The 15,826-nt window shown below is 40.3% G+C and overlaps 1 pseudogene; it reads left to right on the plus strand.

The window, feature by feature from the left end:
- Positions 1 to 7,950: 7,950 nt before the first annotated feature.
- Positions 7,951 to 8,538, plus strand: LOC124961405 (60S ribosomal protein L7a-like; annotated as a pseudogene).
- The last annotated feature ends 7,288 nt before the right edge of the window (positions 8,539 to 15,826 follow it).

The raw sequence follows: 15,826 nt of genomic DNA on the forward strand, positions 1-15,826 counted from the left end.
TCTTTGGTTCACAGTGGTTAAAAAAAAAAAAAAAAAAAAAAAAAAAAAGCTGACTAAAACAAGCTTCTCTTCAGAACATTGCTTTGCACACAACAATGTTCTGCTGTTCTTTGGAGAATCTCTCTCTGATTTATTTTGGATTAAAAAAAAGTGTGTATATATAAATATATATGTATATATAAACAAATATACATGAATGTGTATATAAATACATATATGACACTATATGAAATTGTAAAAGCTGGAGTTCATAGATCAGATGAAGGTAACATTTTAACTACTGGAGAACAACTCTCCAAGGAAAAGTTCTTTACAAATTTAGTGGATTAACTTTCTATTCAGATCTCTCCAGCTTTATTGAGGCATAATTGCCCAATGAGAGTCAACTCAGGATAAGTAGGATTTTTTTGTTTTAGAGGGATTTTTTGTTTGTTTGTTTGTTTGTCTTATTTGTTTTTTGTAGTACCCAAGCCCTTTTTTTAATTATTATTATTTTATTCACTTTTTTGAGACAAGAGTCTTACCATGTTGCCCAAGGTGAACTTGAACTCATGATCCTCCTGCCTCAACCTCCTGAGTAACTGGCGTTACAGGCATGTACGTGGGATTCTTGACAAAATTCTCAGAAGTGAATTTAAAGATGTGTCAATCAAGAGGCATGGACTGAGGTTCATTTAGGAAAGCAGAGGCACATTCAAGGGAGAATGTGGACTATGTTGACAGTGAAAAGCCCCTTGCTGGTCTGGAGTTCTAATATTTACAGAGAACTAGGGGCTACGGGAGAGTCTTCCATTCTCCTTTAAAATTCTACCATAAGAATGCCAGACCTTCCCCTCAGCCCCCACCACTCCACACAAGGCTGGGCCTTCTTTTGTTCTAGGCAGCGTTGACTTCTCTGAATCAGGCCTACACCCTTCACCTGGAAGTGAAGCCACCCTTCCCACCATTAAAACTTTGCCCTTATATTCATGGACCCAGATTCCCTTTGATAGACACAAGCATTCCCGTCTCCAGTATCAGTATTGTACACCTGGAATACATGCAATTTTTATTTTTCAATTATACCTCAGTAAGCTAGGGATGGAGATGGGCAGAAAATTCATCAGTTCACATTTACGAGGAACTTTTACCTCCCTGGAGAGACATCCTCCAGTCCTTAACAGTGCTATCTTCTCCCGCTCTAAGAACTCGAGCTTTTCCAATTTCATATGTCTCATTTTTTTAGGTAGTGACCCAAAAAAAGCTAGCTGAGGATTGTAGCTAAAGCATCATCAAAATCTTTCTGAGAGGACAAGGAAAAGATCAGGAATAGAACAGTTCCTTCCAGTCATTTGTTCAATCATTTGCTTATAACACTAACACTTATTGAGTTATTCACAAATGTTTTGAAAATGTTAGCTGTTAGGCAGAAACTGCTAGAGGCAGACTTCTATGCTTATAGGAAAGAAGCTGCTCTCCTTTTAAATGTTAATAACACTTCAAGTTATTTATTATCATTATCATCATCATCATCATCATCATCATTTCCTTATCTAAATAAAAGGAACAAGCCAAAAATTACTAAGTCATGCTGAATCACAGTTCTTTGCTTATTATACTCTCATTCTGAAGCTATGAATATGCTTAAGTTCCCCTAGTAAAGTCCCCAGGGCTCCTGTGCTAAGGCACTGCTTTGGGAGTTGTCCCCAGGGCTCTCCTAACTTGCTGTGAGTAAAACCTTCCTTCACTCTCATCTTCTGCTTGGGCTTATTGGCTTTGCACTCACCCAGGAGCGAACCTGTTGTGTTTGATTACAAAGTTCCTTGTAATGTTCTAGGCTGGGTTAGACACAGTTGTGAACAAGGCAAGTTATCTGCCCTCCTAGTGAAGGAGGAGTATGGGTCATAGTATTTATAGAGGGTCAGTGGCTAGGGGTCAGACTAGAGGTGGAGTTAGGGCAGAGTTACACAATTTTGCACCCATTTCCCCTGCTCTTGGATTTTGTCTGCATCATCTTACTTTTTGCAGCCAAGGATGGGGGCCCAGGGTGTGGACCAAGGACATGGGCTGTGTTACTTACTCACTAATGTTTGTTCTGCCCTTGGAAGGTTCATGGGCATTTCCTGCATTCCTCAGGTTAATGGGCACTTCCCTTTTGATATTCAGTTTATCTTTCTTTTTCTATATCCCCAAATTCCCATCTCTGCTCTCTGGAGATGGCCCACATTCTCCTCTGAATACGTATTCCCTGTTTTACTCCAAAACCTTCTCACTCTCAAGATGGCCTGCATTCTCCATTGAAGGCGTACCTGCTTTCTAAATAAATCTATCTGTGTTTCTGACTGGTATGTGCTGAGATTCTTTTCCTTCACATACACCAAGGACCTCACTTGTCCTGAGTTAAGATCCCCCTCTTCAGGAATTCCCCTAATGACGGAACTACCATTTGATCCAACAACACCACTCCTGGGAATATATCCAAAGGAAATGGATATATATATCGGTGTGTCCAAGAGATATATGCAAACCCATATTCATTACAGTATCATTCACCATAACAAAGACACAGGTGCTATCTACATGTCCATCAACAGATGGAGGCATAAGGAAAATGTGGCAAATACATATGATGGAATATTTGCAATCTTAGAAAGGAAGGGAATCCTGCTTTTTGTGACAACATGAATGAACCTAAAGGACATTATACTGAGGAACATAAGCCAGTCACTGAAGGACAAATATTACATAGTATCTTTATATGAGGAATATAAAATAGTCAAATATATAGAAGCAAAGAGTAGACAGGTGGCTCCCAGAGGCTGGGGGAGGGAAAACAGGGAGATATTAGTCAATGGGTACCAAGTTTCAGTCGTGCAAGCTAATAGTATTCTGGAGATTGTGCGATATAGTGCCTATACTGAATACTGTATTGCATACTTTAAAATTTGCTAACAGAGTCAGGCCTAGTGGCACATGCTTGTAATCCTAGTGATTGAGGTTGAGGCAGGAGGATCACAAGTTCAAGGCTGACCTCAGCAACTTAGAAAGAATATAAAAATACATAAAAAGGGCTGGAGGTGCACGATGTAGCTCAGTGGTAAAGTGCCCCTGGGTTCAATCCCCAATACCAAAATATAAAATTTTTCTAAGAGAGAAGATCATATGTTAAATGTTCTTATCACAAAATAATAACAATAGTGAATGAAGAGAGTCAAAGGAAGTTGGTGGAGGTAATAGATTTATGGCATAAATTGTAGTGATGGTTTCATGGGTGAACATTTGTCTCCAAACTCAGCAAGCTGCATATATCAATCATATGTGTCCATCATACCTCAACAGAGTGGTTATAAAAAGAGAATGTTGGGTTTTATTCTAAATGCAAAGCCCAGCACTGAATGCCTTAAGCAAGGGGTGACAAAATCTGGTGTGTTATCAGAAAAACACTCTGGCCACACTGGGGAACTGGTATAGAGCAAAAGACTATTCCTAGGGCAAGAGCTGCAGGACTCTGCCTGAGAGATGAGAAGAAGGGCTGGGTCTCCATGAAGGTGGAAGAAGCCCAACAGCTTTGAGGAAGCTGGAGTGAAGTTGGGGACAGGAGTGAATCTCTGCTCTGTGCAAGGCTTACACTTTCTCTTTTCTGTAACACTCCCCACTTCATCTCAACCAATGGCTTTTAGAAACTCACCCTATGCAGAATAGCAATGTAGCAAACACTGTTCAGTTTTACTCCACTAAGTCTCTTTTCATGGCTTGCCCCATGTGTCAGGTGTATTTCAGGTGCAAAGAAAAGGTTCTGTACCCAGCCATAAATTCCCTTGGGCATGTTTTTCCTTGTTTGACCATCTTACCCTCTTTTCCCTCAACCTCACCCTCCTGGGAAGCTTTGCACTTGAACCAATGGAAAAGATGACTCTGGAGGTGCCGGAAGACCACTGCAGGCCAAGGACTCATTTTAAAAATAGAACAGGGAAACATTTTAGCAGACTAGTAAAAAGTTCAGATGCCACTGTTAGGAGGAGGCCTCTGGCTGTCTTCAGCATAATCAAAAGGAGCTTTGGGTCTTTCTAGACCTTTATTTCTCCCATTCATTCCTAATCTCTACCTCAACTTCCATTCATTAAGAAAACCAGTTCAGTACCGACTACTGTGAGCCAGCTTTGGGCACCATGAGGTCACTGGTACTAGAGAACATCACAAATTGTATTAGGTTCACATAAGCAGATAAAACTGTCAATTTTAGCCTCTGATAAAGGAAACCCTCAGGGTCAAGATGCTTTGACCCTCCACACTTCATCACCCTCCCCTGTAGACCTGCTTTGTTGTTGTTGTTCCTATAAAATTCGCACCTTGTAGGGGCAGGAAGGGTCCTATGTGTTCATGGTCCACTCTCATAGTGCTCCCAGCTGGTTCAGCCAGAGATGGCTCACCTTCCCCTAGAGAAGGAGCCAGAGCAACCAAGGACAGGAAAGGAATATACCATGTTTATTTCCATTTAGGACTTTCTTAGCACATCCCTAGAAAGAAAATTCACAGGGAGCAATTGGTGACAGGGAAAGAGACTTACAGTACTGGCCATCTGGTGACCTAAGCAACTTCTCATTCAGAAATAACACTGATCTTCATCCTGTGGTAGGATTTCAGCTGTCAAATAAGATAGATTCTCAGCACTAAATATTCCTTCCAAATAAATTCATTTCTGATAGTCAACATAACTTGAGATTTCTAAACTATTTCTAGATTTTAAAAATTAATTATGTCTCTTAGATTAAACAGATTTCTAAGGGGAAAAAATAAACAACTTGATGTTTTACTCTTAGTTTCCTCCATAACACTAGTATGGTGAAATTCATCCGTCCTCTTAATATTTATATACTGCAAAGAAGAGAAGATAAGCATATGGCTTATTTTCTGTCAGTTCTGACCCTCTCCAAATGTTTTCAATGGTAAATATTAAGATGGAAAAAATTATAATACCAAAAAACAACTTCTCAGACTATACTGTTCCCTGCATTTACTTCCTAACTGAAGAACTTTTAAAAATAGGAACCAGACTATGTATTCATGAAGGAGAATTAAGTTATCTGTTCTCAACCACTGCTCTAAGTTTCAGGGATCAAGATGATTTTATTTTCCCATTTTTTTTTTCATAATAGGAAGAACAGATTTACACAGACTCTTTTTTCAATTTCTTTTTTTTTCTTCATGTTTTTAAAATTTTATTTCTTAATTTACATGCTGTGTAAGATATATTTCTGTGAATGTCAAGTTTTATGGGTTTTGACAAATGGATAGAGGTATATATCCACAATCATGGTACAGAAATGATACAAAATTGTCCCTCGAAATTCTCCAATGCTGCCTTTTTGCAATCAATCCCACCCTCACCCTCAGTCCACCTCTCTCTTTTCCATCCCTATTGTTTTGTCTTTTCTAGAATGGCATATAAATGGAATATGATCAATGGCCTTTTGAGTCTGGTTTTTCACTTTCACTTAGTAAGTCTCATGTTCAATCCACACCCCCCCCCCAAAAAAAGTGTTTTCTATCCTATACCTGGAAATAATGTAGCAGTTTGGACTATATGCATATAATTTTAAGGACTTAACTAGGGATTTTTGCACTTGAGATTTATGTATACTTTTGCATGTGTCAGTGATTGGTCCCCTTTTATTGCTATAAGTACTGCATTGCATGGACACATCCAGTTCACCCACTGAAGGACATTTGGGTTGATTTCAGTTTGGGGAGATTACATATAAAGTTTCTATAAACATTTGTATGCGTATTTTTATATGAACATAAACTTTTCTTTCTCTCAGCAAATAGAAAGTAGAATCACTAAATCATACAGAAAGGATAGGCTAAGATAGATAAGAAAACTTTTAATGCTTTTAGTAAAGTAGTATTTTGTACTCCCAGGTGCAGTGAATGAACACCCCAATTGCTCTACAACCTTATCTGCAATTAGTATTGTCATAAAAAAAAAAAAAACAGCATTTAGCCATTCTGGTCGGTATGAGGAGGTATTTCATTGTGCCTTTAAGTTGTATTTTTCCCTAATGATGGGTCCTTCTAAAACTCTGAGTGGAAATAAACCTTTTCTCTTTACAAACTGATTATCTTAGGCGCTTGTTACACAAGCCAAATATTCCCTGTCTTCTGAGCTTTGCTACTCACTCTTCCTGAAGAGTTCTTCCTTTAAAGTGTATCCCTGCTTTACTTCCATTTCTCACAACCTTACGTACAAATATTATTGTATCACAGAGATCTTCCCTCCTCTATAAATCTTATAGAAAACCAAACTACCAATTCCTCCCATACCATTTTATTATTCTTGGCACCTAACATCATCTCATATGTCATATATTTTGTTTATTTCATATTTTCTATCCTCCCTCTAGAATGTAAGAAAGCAGTTTAGTTTTGTTCACTGTTGGGTCTAGAAGAGGGGGCCTGGCACTAAATAAATATTTGCCACCCAAATGAATGAAGAGATGAGGGTCTTTGCAGAGAACTCATAGAAAGAGTGTGGTATTTCCTCTTCTCTTCCTTCAGGTACTTTTGTCCACTTCCCAGCTGACAAGGAGGAGGATTCCAAAGAACCAGTCATAGAACTTGGAGTTTTGGGAAAGGAGGGCTTGACATCATGTACCTGACTGCATGTGACTAAGGTAGAGAATTCTGAGGAGTTAGGTCTTGGAGTTTCCCACAACTATCAAGAGGATAGAAATACGGAGAGGGGAGGAGGGGAGTTTTAGTGGGGAAGGGAAACAGAAGTCTTCCTGTCAGTCTCAAAGACACTGTGAAGGCAGCCAGGCAGGAGCCACATTGAAGGGTCCCACCCAAGTGCCTCCCATGGTACAGTGGTTTGCTAGAGTGGCCATGACAAAGCCTGGATGGCCTTAGCAATAGATACTCATTTTCTCATAGTTCTAGAGGCTACGAGTCTGAGTTCAAGATGAGGCTAGAAGTCCTAAATCATGGTATCACCATAGATGGTTCTTTCTGAGGTCCGTGAGAAGAGTCTGTTCCAGGCCTCTGCTCTGGCTTCCTGTGGCTTGCTGGCGATCTTTGATATGCTGGTTCATAGAGGCATGACTCCAGTCTCTGCCCAATCACTTCTCACAGAATTCTCTGTGCGCATGCTTCTGGATCCAAATCCGCCCTTTCCATGAGCACGTTAGTTACGTTGACGTGAGGGCCCACCCCAATTGACCTCATCTCAATATAGATAATCCCATCTGCAAAGACATTATTTCAAACTAAGGTCACATTCTGAAGTGAGTTAGAGACTCAACATATGAATTCGGAGGTGGGTGGAGAGAAATCGCACTTCAAGCTATAACAGTCTCTTACCAGAGGAAAAGAAGAAAGTGTTAAACCTGCAGCCGGGCAGCCCACTGGCAGGGTACCATTCCATGCTAACCATGGTTATGATATAAACCATGGCAAGAAATCTCACTCAGGCGAATGACTCACTTATAGAGTGAGCCCGACATCATCAACAGAATGCTCTTCTGTCAAATGAGGGTCTAATGATAATACCAAGTGAAAAAATGAACAGACTATTTTTACAAAAATAAAAAGTAACATGAATTTTTTTAGTGGTGCGTTACAATTATATATAATCGTGGGATTTGTTATTACATATTTGTACATGCATGCAACATAATTTGGTAAATTCAAACTGGGGAGTGAAATTGACCAAATCATTGAATTTTTAAACAGCAGGTCATCTCTCAGACAATCTCCACAATTCTCCTTCCTCTTTCTCTCTGCCTCTCTTTCTCTCTTCTCCAGTCACCCAAGATGCTGAAAAGCAAGAAAGGCCAAAGGGAAGAAGGTGGCCCCAGCCCTGCTGTCATAAAGAAACAGGAGGTCAAAAGAGTAAATATTCTCTGCTTGAAAAAAGTCTAAACATTTTGGTACTGGAGAAAGAGCCCCAAAGGGACTCACTTGCTTTGTCAAATGGCCCCATGTCATCCAGATGTGGTGCAGAAGGCTATTTCCTATACGCTGCTGAAAATGCCTTCCCATGATTAACCAGTTCACCCAGGCTTGGGGCCACCAGTTACTCAACTGTGTAAACTGGCCCATGAATACAGACCAGAGATAAAGCAAGAGAAGAAGCAGAAACTGTTGACCCATGCTGCCTGTAAGGGGGATGTCCCACGAAGAGACTTCCTATCACCACCTTGGTGAAGAACGAGAAGGTTCAGTGGGTGGTGACTTCACTAGACATGGATCCCATCAAGCTGTTTGTCTTCCTGCCTGTCCTCTGTCAAAAGATAGGGGTCCCCTACTATATCATCCAGGAAAAGGCCCAGCTGGGACACCTCGTCCTCAGGAAGACACTCAGCACCTGTCCTCACACAGGTTAACTCAGAAGACAAAGGAGCTCTGGCTCAGCTAGTGGAAGCTCTCAGGACCAATTACAATGGCAGACATGAGATCTGCAGCCACTGGGGAAGCAATGTCCTGGAGCCAAAGCTTCTGGCTCACAGTGTCAAGCTGCAAAAGGCAAAGGCTAAAGAACTCACCACTAAACTGGATTAAATGAGTTTTCTGTAAATAAAAATTTAAAGATAATTAGAGCTGTAGTCAGCTCTAGCTACTTGAGGTACTGGGGAAGGAAGATCAGTTGAACCCAGGAGTTCAAGGCCAACCTGGGCAATGCAGCAAGATTCTGTCTCAATCAATTAATAGATCAAGCAATAATTGTCTGGGAGTACAGCTCAGTGGTAGACGGTGTGCTTAGTATGTCCAAGGCCCTGGATTCAATCCCCAGTACCAAAAAATTTAAAATAAAGAAATAAAATTGTCTTTCAAAAATTGTTCAAGTCAGTGGCACCAACTTTTTTTTAATTTGTTCTAATTAGTTACAGATCAGAATAGAATGCAGTTTGACACATTGTATACAAATGAAGCACAACTTTTTCCTCTGTCCGAACATGGTGCAGAGTCACACCAGTAGTGTAATCATACATGTGTGTAGGGTAATAATGTCCATCTCATTCCACCATCCTTCCCATCCCCACACCCCTTCCCCTCTCCTCACTTCCCTCTGCACAATCCAAAGTTCCTTCATTCTCCCCACACCCATTACGGATTAGCATCTACTTAAAAGAGAAAACATGCGGCCTTTGGTTTTTTGGGTTTGGGCTTATTTCACTTAGCATAATATTCTCCAGTTCCATCCAATTAACTGCAAATGTCATAATTTATTTTTCTTTAAGACTGAATAATATTCCATTGTGTATATGTATCACATTTTCTTCATCCATTCATCTGTTGAAGGGCATCTAGGTTGGTTCCATAGTTTAGCTATTGGGAATTGAACTACTACAGACATTGATGTGGTTGTGTCACTGTAGTATGCTGATTTTAAGTCCTTTGGGTATAAACTGAGGAGTGGGGTAACTGGGTCGAATGGTGGGCACCAACTTTTGCTAATCAAATAATGTATTTCTATTAGCTGAGAGAAAAGTCCCACCATGTAGAGTTACATTCTCTGAACAGAATATGAAGGCCCCCATAGAGATATGAGGCTGCATATTTCATCTGTTAACCACTGTTGACTCATCAGCACCAGTTTATACACTAGTATTAGATGTGAACAAAGCATTGCTTTGACGTCAAAAGTATGTTGGGGGATTTTATTTGCTTTGTTTGGAAATATTTTTCTTGGGCTGTCTTATTTGATTTTCTAGCATCCAGGGAATTTAGAGAAGACAGAAACACATCAAAAGTTTCTTAAGTGCCCTCTGTCATCCAGTGACATTAGAACTAGCTTAAAAGAAGAGTCCTTCATGGGTGTAATGCTTTTCTTCAAGGAGCTCAGAGTCTTTTACAACAAGTATTATTTTCTGTTTTATAGTTTCTGAGGGTTTTAGAGGCTAGACCAAATCTGTGGATAGATATGAAAGGGAAAATCAAAGAGTAAAATATTATGGTTGGACTCCTAGTCCATAAGCTATACTTCTTAGAAACATGACTCCCTTTACAACACAGTAATCATCAGCTGCTATATTACCTGGGCATCTATAACTATAGCCCTACCAACCAAAGGGAATATTTGTTTAGCAAAAAATATTAAGTTTGACCATGTATCTTAGACTAATATGCATGTGAGATGCAGTAATGAAAAAAGTTCTCATGGAAAAGTTCCAGTGGAAAGGGAAACAGTCAATAAATAAGGTTAATTTATCAGTGTACAGGGCTTAACATCACCATTCGAGACTTCTCTATCACCTGAGACCTGTGAATGTGACCAGATTTAGAAAGAGCATCTTTACAGATACAACCATCTTAAGATGGGGTCATGCTGGATGAGGGTGGGGCTTCAATCCAACATGACTTGCACTGTCACAAGAAGGAAATTTGAAAACAAAGACACAGAGAAACAAGGAGAAGATTGTGGAGGCAGAAATTAGTGATTCCGTTGTAAGACAAAGAATACTAAAGATTGCTGCAGCCACTGGAGGCCAGGAGAGGAGCATGGAATCGACTCTGCTCAGGGCCTCCAGAAAAAAATCAAAACTATTGACACGTTGATTTTAGACTTGTGGCTTCCTGAACTGTGAGAGAATTCATTTCTGCTGGTTCAAGTTCCCCAGTGTGTGGTACGTTTTTTTGGCAGCAGGAAATAAAATAGGACAATTTATGAGTAATGATAAGTGCTAAGGAGAAAAACTAAAGCACTAAAGTGGGATTAGTTAGAAAACTACTGCAATACTCCAGGTGAGACCTGATGGTGACATGGACCAACATGGCATCACATTGAAGAAGGTCGCATGTTAGGTTGGCTGGAAAAATCCACCATGAGAAGGTAACATGAACGGAGATAAGACTGAGCGAGGTGAGCAACCCACGATGATCCCTGTGGAGTGTTCCAGGTAGAACAAAAGCATGTGCTAAGACCCTGAGGTTTGTATGTACCCGGCAAGTGGTAAATGCTATGAGGTAGTTCAGGGAATGGCAAGGAGGCCAGTATGGTTGGACTTGAGTGGCGGACAGTAGAAGAGAGAGTAGAAAGAGAAGATGAGCTTGGAAAGGCTGGGGAAATGCTGTGAGCTGTCATGACTTTGAGTCAGACAGAAAGGAAGTTCTTAGAGTGTTTGGAACAGAGGAGCAGAGAAAAGTGGCAAGATCTGACCTATATTTAATAAGATCTCTGAGTTGTCGAGAATATTCTGAAAATTATGGGAGAAGCAGATAGACTAGTTAGAAAACTATCACACTCTTCCAGGTGGGCAATAATGCTGACATGAACCAACGTGGGTGGTGGCAAAGATGCCTGCTCAGGGTCAATTCAGGGTATTTTTGTGGATATGGCCAATGAGACTGTGGATCAGATGTGGAACATGAGCAAAAAGAAGGAATCAAAAATGCTCCCAGATGCTTTGCCAGAGGAACTGGAAGAATGGACTTGGCATTTACTAAGAAGGAAGGTCATAAGAGGAGTAGGGATACTGAGGAAAATCAGGAATCGTTCTGGAATGATTCTGTTAACCTTCAGATACCAATTAGCTATATAAGACAGAACACTGACTAAGCAGTTGGCCATACAAGACAGAGGAAGGGAGAAGTCTTGGTGGGAGGTTCTAATTTAGAAACTGGGATACAGGCGGCATCACATGGCTGTGTGTTCATTATACCCTCCACAGTGCTTCTTGTTTCCCTGCAGAAGGAGATGTATTCTGGCAGTGCCGGATGGGTGACCCTGCCTCTAACTTGTGACAGTTCCACACCCTTCTTAGGGGAAGAATTAGAAAAACAGCTTACCACAATCTGTCCAATGTTTTAAATTGTTATGCATTTATTATTTATACCCCATCTAGCTTTAAAAAAAAAAAAAGAGCTGTGGCTCATAATGTTCAAACACATAAAACAGAAAACTTACAATTTGAAAAAGTTGAATAGCAATTAGAGAAGTTAAATAAGTAAGCCAAGCACCTGCCAGTAGGAGACTTCTCTAAGTTCTTTTTTATGATCATCCTACTTCGTAGAGGATGAAAAAGTCAGCAGGCATCAGACTATCTAGAAATTGCTAAATAATATTTTCATTATTCTCTCACTTCTGGAAGAATTTTGAAAGTATTACTTTGGAAAAATGAATCAAAGTTTTTGTACTGATCAGTGAGATCTAACCACTCAAATATAAGCTGCCTGTCCCAGATGTCTGTAAGGAAAACGGGCTTCCTCCTCAGGGCAGGAAGCCAAAACAGGCCTGTTTAGCCTGCATGCCTCTGCAGAATTCCAAATGAGGACCAAGGCAGGGCAGCAAGGGTCCAAGCTCGTTTTTCAATGAGCAATCTCAGTGTTGTCCTTACCAGAAAGCACTGCTTTGTTTATAGATGTTGTCTGGTCCTTTGATAAACTATATATTTTCCCCTCTGGTCTTGAGTTTTCGGACACACTCTGAACTTTGGAGGGCTGACAGAATGTAGGCATGGTGCCTGACAGTTCTGTTCTCTTATCTTTACAGGAAACTTGCATTCAATGATATGTGATCATTGTCCAGAAGGGCCCCTGAATTCTAACCATGCCTCAGTTGTCAACTGGCAATCTTTCATGGAAAGAACAATAAAATCCAAGGGCAAGGATTTTACTATGTCTGAAAGATCTTGCTGGAATGATTTAAATTCCAATCACTGCTGGCTGCCAGGGTAAGAAAGGGAAGTGAGAAAGCGTATTAAAAGAATCCTTTGGTAGCTCTGATTTAGAAATAGTTCTACTGATGATGTGATCATTTTCCCTGGGACAGAAGTTTCACAAGGCCTCCTTTCCCCCAAATCTGCTACTAATTTATCATTTTAACTATTTCTGGAATGGCTTCTATGTACCCAGCAAGTGGTAAATGCTGTATAATACCCAAAAGATGCATGAATTTCCTCAGGAAATCACAAGCACACTGAGAAAATGATAGAAACACTTAGAAGATGGAAACCTTAGAAGATGGAAAGATCTCCCATGTTCCTGGATAGGCAGAATTAATATCGTCAAAATGGCTATACTACCTAAAGTGCTATACAGATTCAATGCAATTCCAATTAAAATCCCAATGATGTACCTTGCAGAAATAGAGCAAGCAATTATGAAATTCATCTGGAAGAATAAAAAACCTAAAATAGCTAAAGCAATCCTCAGTAGCAAGAGCGAAGCAGGGGGTATTGCAATACCAGATCTTCAACTCTACTACAAAGCAATAGTAACAAAAACGGCATGGTATTGGTACCAAAATAGACAGGTAGATCAATGGTACAGAATAGAGGACATGGACACAAACCCAAATAAATACAATTTTCTCATACTAGACAAAGGTCCCAACAATATGCAATGGAGAAAAGATAGCCTCTTCAACAAATGGTGCTGGGAAAACTGGAAAACCATATGCAATAGAATGAAATTAAACCCCTATCTCTCACCCTACACAAAACTCAACTCAAAATGGATCAAGGACCTCGGAATCAGACCAGAGACCCTGCATCTTATAGAAGAAAAAGTAGGTCCAAATCTTCAACTTGTTGGCTCAGGATCAGATTTCCTTAACAGGACTCCCATAGCACAAGAAATAAAAGCAAGAATCAACAACTGGGATAGATTCAAACTTAAAAGCTTTCTCTCAGCAAAGGAAACTATCAGAAATGTGAAGAGAGAGCCTACAGAGTGGGAGAATATCTTTGCCAACCATACCTCAGATAGAGCGCTAATTTCCAGAATCTATAAAGAACTCAAAAAACTCTACACGAAGAATACAAATAATCCAATCAACAAATGGGCTAAGGAAATGAACAGACACTTCACAGAAGAAGATGTACAAGTAATCACCAGATATATGAAAAAATGTTCAACATCCCTAGTAATAAGGGAAATGCAAATCAAAACTACCCTAAGATTTCATCTCACCCCAATTAGAATGGCGATTATCAAGAATACAAGCAACAATAGGTGTTGGCGAGGATGTGGTGAAAAAGGAACACTCATACATTGCTGGTGGGGTTGCAAATTAGTGCAACCACTCTGGAAAGCAGTGTGGAGATTCCTCAGAAAGCTTGGAATGGAAACACCATTTGACCCAGCTATCCCACTCCTTGGCCTATACCCAAAGGACTTAAAATCAGCATACTACAGAGATACAGCCACATCAATGTTCATTGCTGCTCAATTCACCATAGCCAGATTGTGGAACCAACCTAGATGCCCTTCAGTTGATGAATGGATAAAGAAACTGTGGCATATTTATACAATGGAATATTACTCCGCAATGAAGAATGATAAAATTATGGCATTTGTAGGCAAATGGTCGAAATTGGAGAATATCATGCTAAGTGAGATAAGCCAATCTCAAAAAACTAAAGGACAAATGATCTCGCTGATAAGCGGATGAGGACATATAATGGGGGGTGGGAGGGGCTAGCATTAGGTTTAGGGTTAGGTTTAGAGTTAGGCTAAGGAGAGCAGTAAGAATGAAGGAAAGAAGGACTGTGTAGAGGGAAAAGAGGGGTGGGAGGGGTGGGAGGGGTGGGAGGGGTGGGGGGGAGGGGAAAAATATAATAAACATCATTACCCTATGTAAACGTAAAAAAAAAAAAAAAAAAAAAACAAAATACATACACACATTAGCAAAAAAAAAAAAAAAATCGAAAGCACAATAAAATCATGTGACAAAATGTAGTAGAAACAATAAATGCTTTAAGAAGTCAAAGGAAATGATTAGGTTATCAAAAAAGAGCCAAGGAAGACTTCCTAAGGACATAAAAACTGAGGGAGATTCCGAAAAATATTTATTTGTCATGTCCAAGACAAGTAAAAGTCAGAAAATGGTTTGGTAGGTAGAATAATGCTTCTGCAAGATAGCCACACCCAACCCCCTAGAACCTATGACTATGTCACCTTACGTGGCAAAGGGGACTTTGCAGATGTGATCAAGATGACCACCTTTGAGAAGAGGGAATTATTCTACATGGGCCCATTCTAATCTCATGAGTTTTTAAAACTGAAGACTTCAGCAGACATGGGAAGATAGAAGAGGAAGGAGAGATTAGGAGCATGAGGCGGACTTGACCCTCTGTGGAAGATAGAGAAACAAGCCACAAGCCAAAGGATGAAGCCAGCCTCTAGAAGCTGGGAATGGCCCTCAACTGACAGCCAGAAAGGAAACGGGTCCTCCATCCTACAAATGCAAGGACCTGAATTCTACCAACAACCTAAAAAGTCCTAGAGACAAAACCTCCCTGAGAGCCTCCAGAAAAGGAGGCTTCCCTGTAACACCTAGATTTCAGCCCAGTAACACCCACATGAGACTTCCGACCTACAGAACTATACAATTAAAAAATCTATCTTGTAGGTTTGTGATAGTTTGTTACAGCAGAAATAGGAAATTGTATGCATGGGCACAATTCTAATAACTTACCTTACATAGAGAATTTCACTCAAAACTAATTTTTTTTTTTCAGTACTGAGGATTGAACCAGGGGTGGTCTACAAGAGAGCTGCACCACCCCCACCACGTCCTTTTATTCCCCTCCCCCTTTTTTTTTTTTTTTGTGGTGCTGGGAATCAAACCCACGGCCTTATGCTTGCAAGGCAAGCACTTTATCGACTGAGCTATCTCCCTAGCCCACCTCCTTTTTTTGAGACAGGGTCTTACTAAGTTGCTGGGGCTGGCCTGGAACCTGCTATTCTCGTGTCTCAGCCTCCCAACCTCCCAGGTCTCTGGGATTACAGGTATATGCCCCTGGACCCAGCTGATATTTTATTTCTTGTACAGTGCGTATTTCTGCAGCCCAATAGGTCCACCATGAAGCATGGTTACACTTATATCACATGCTCCCAAGAATCC

Source organism: Sciurus carolinensis, chromosome 12 (assembly GCF_902686445.1).
Source record: "Sciurus carolinensis chromosome 12, mSciCar1.2, whole genome shotgun sequence".
Taxonomy (NCBI): domain Eukaryota; kingdom Metazoa; phylum Chordata; class Mammalia; order Rodentia; family Sciuridae; genus Sciurus; species Sciurus carolinensis.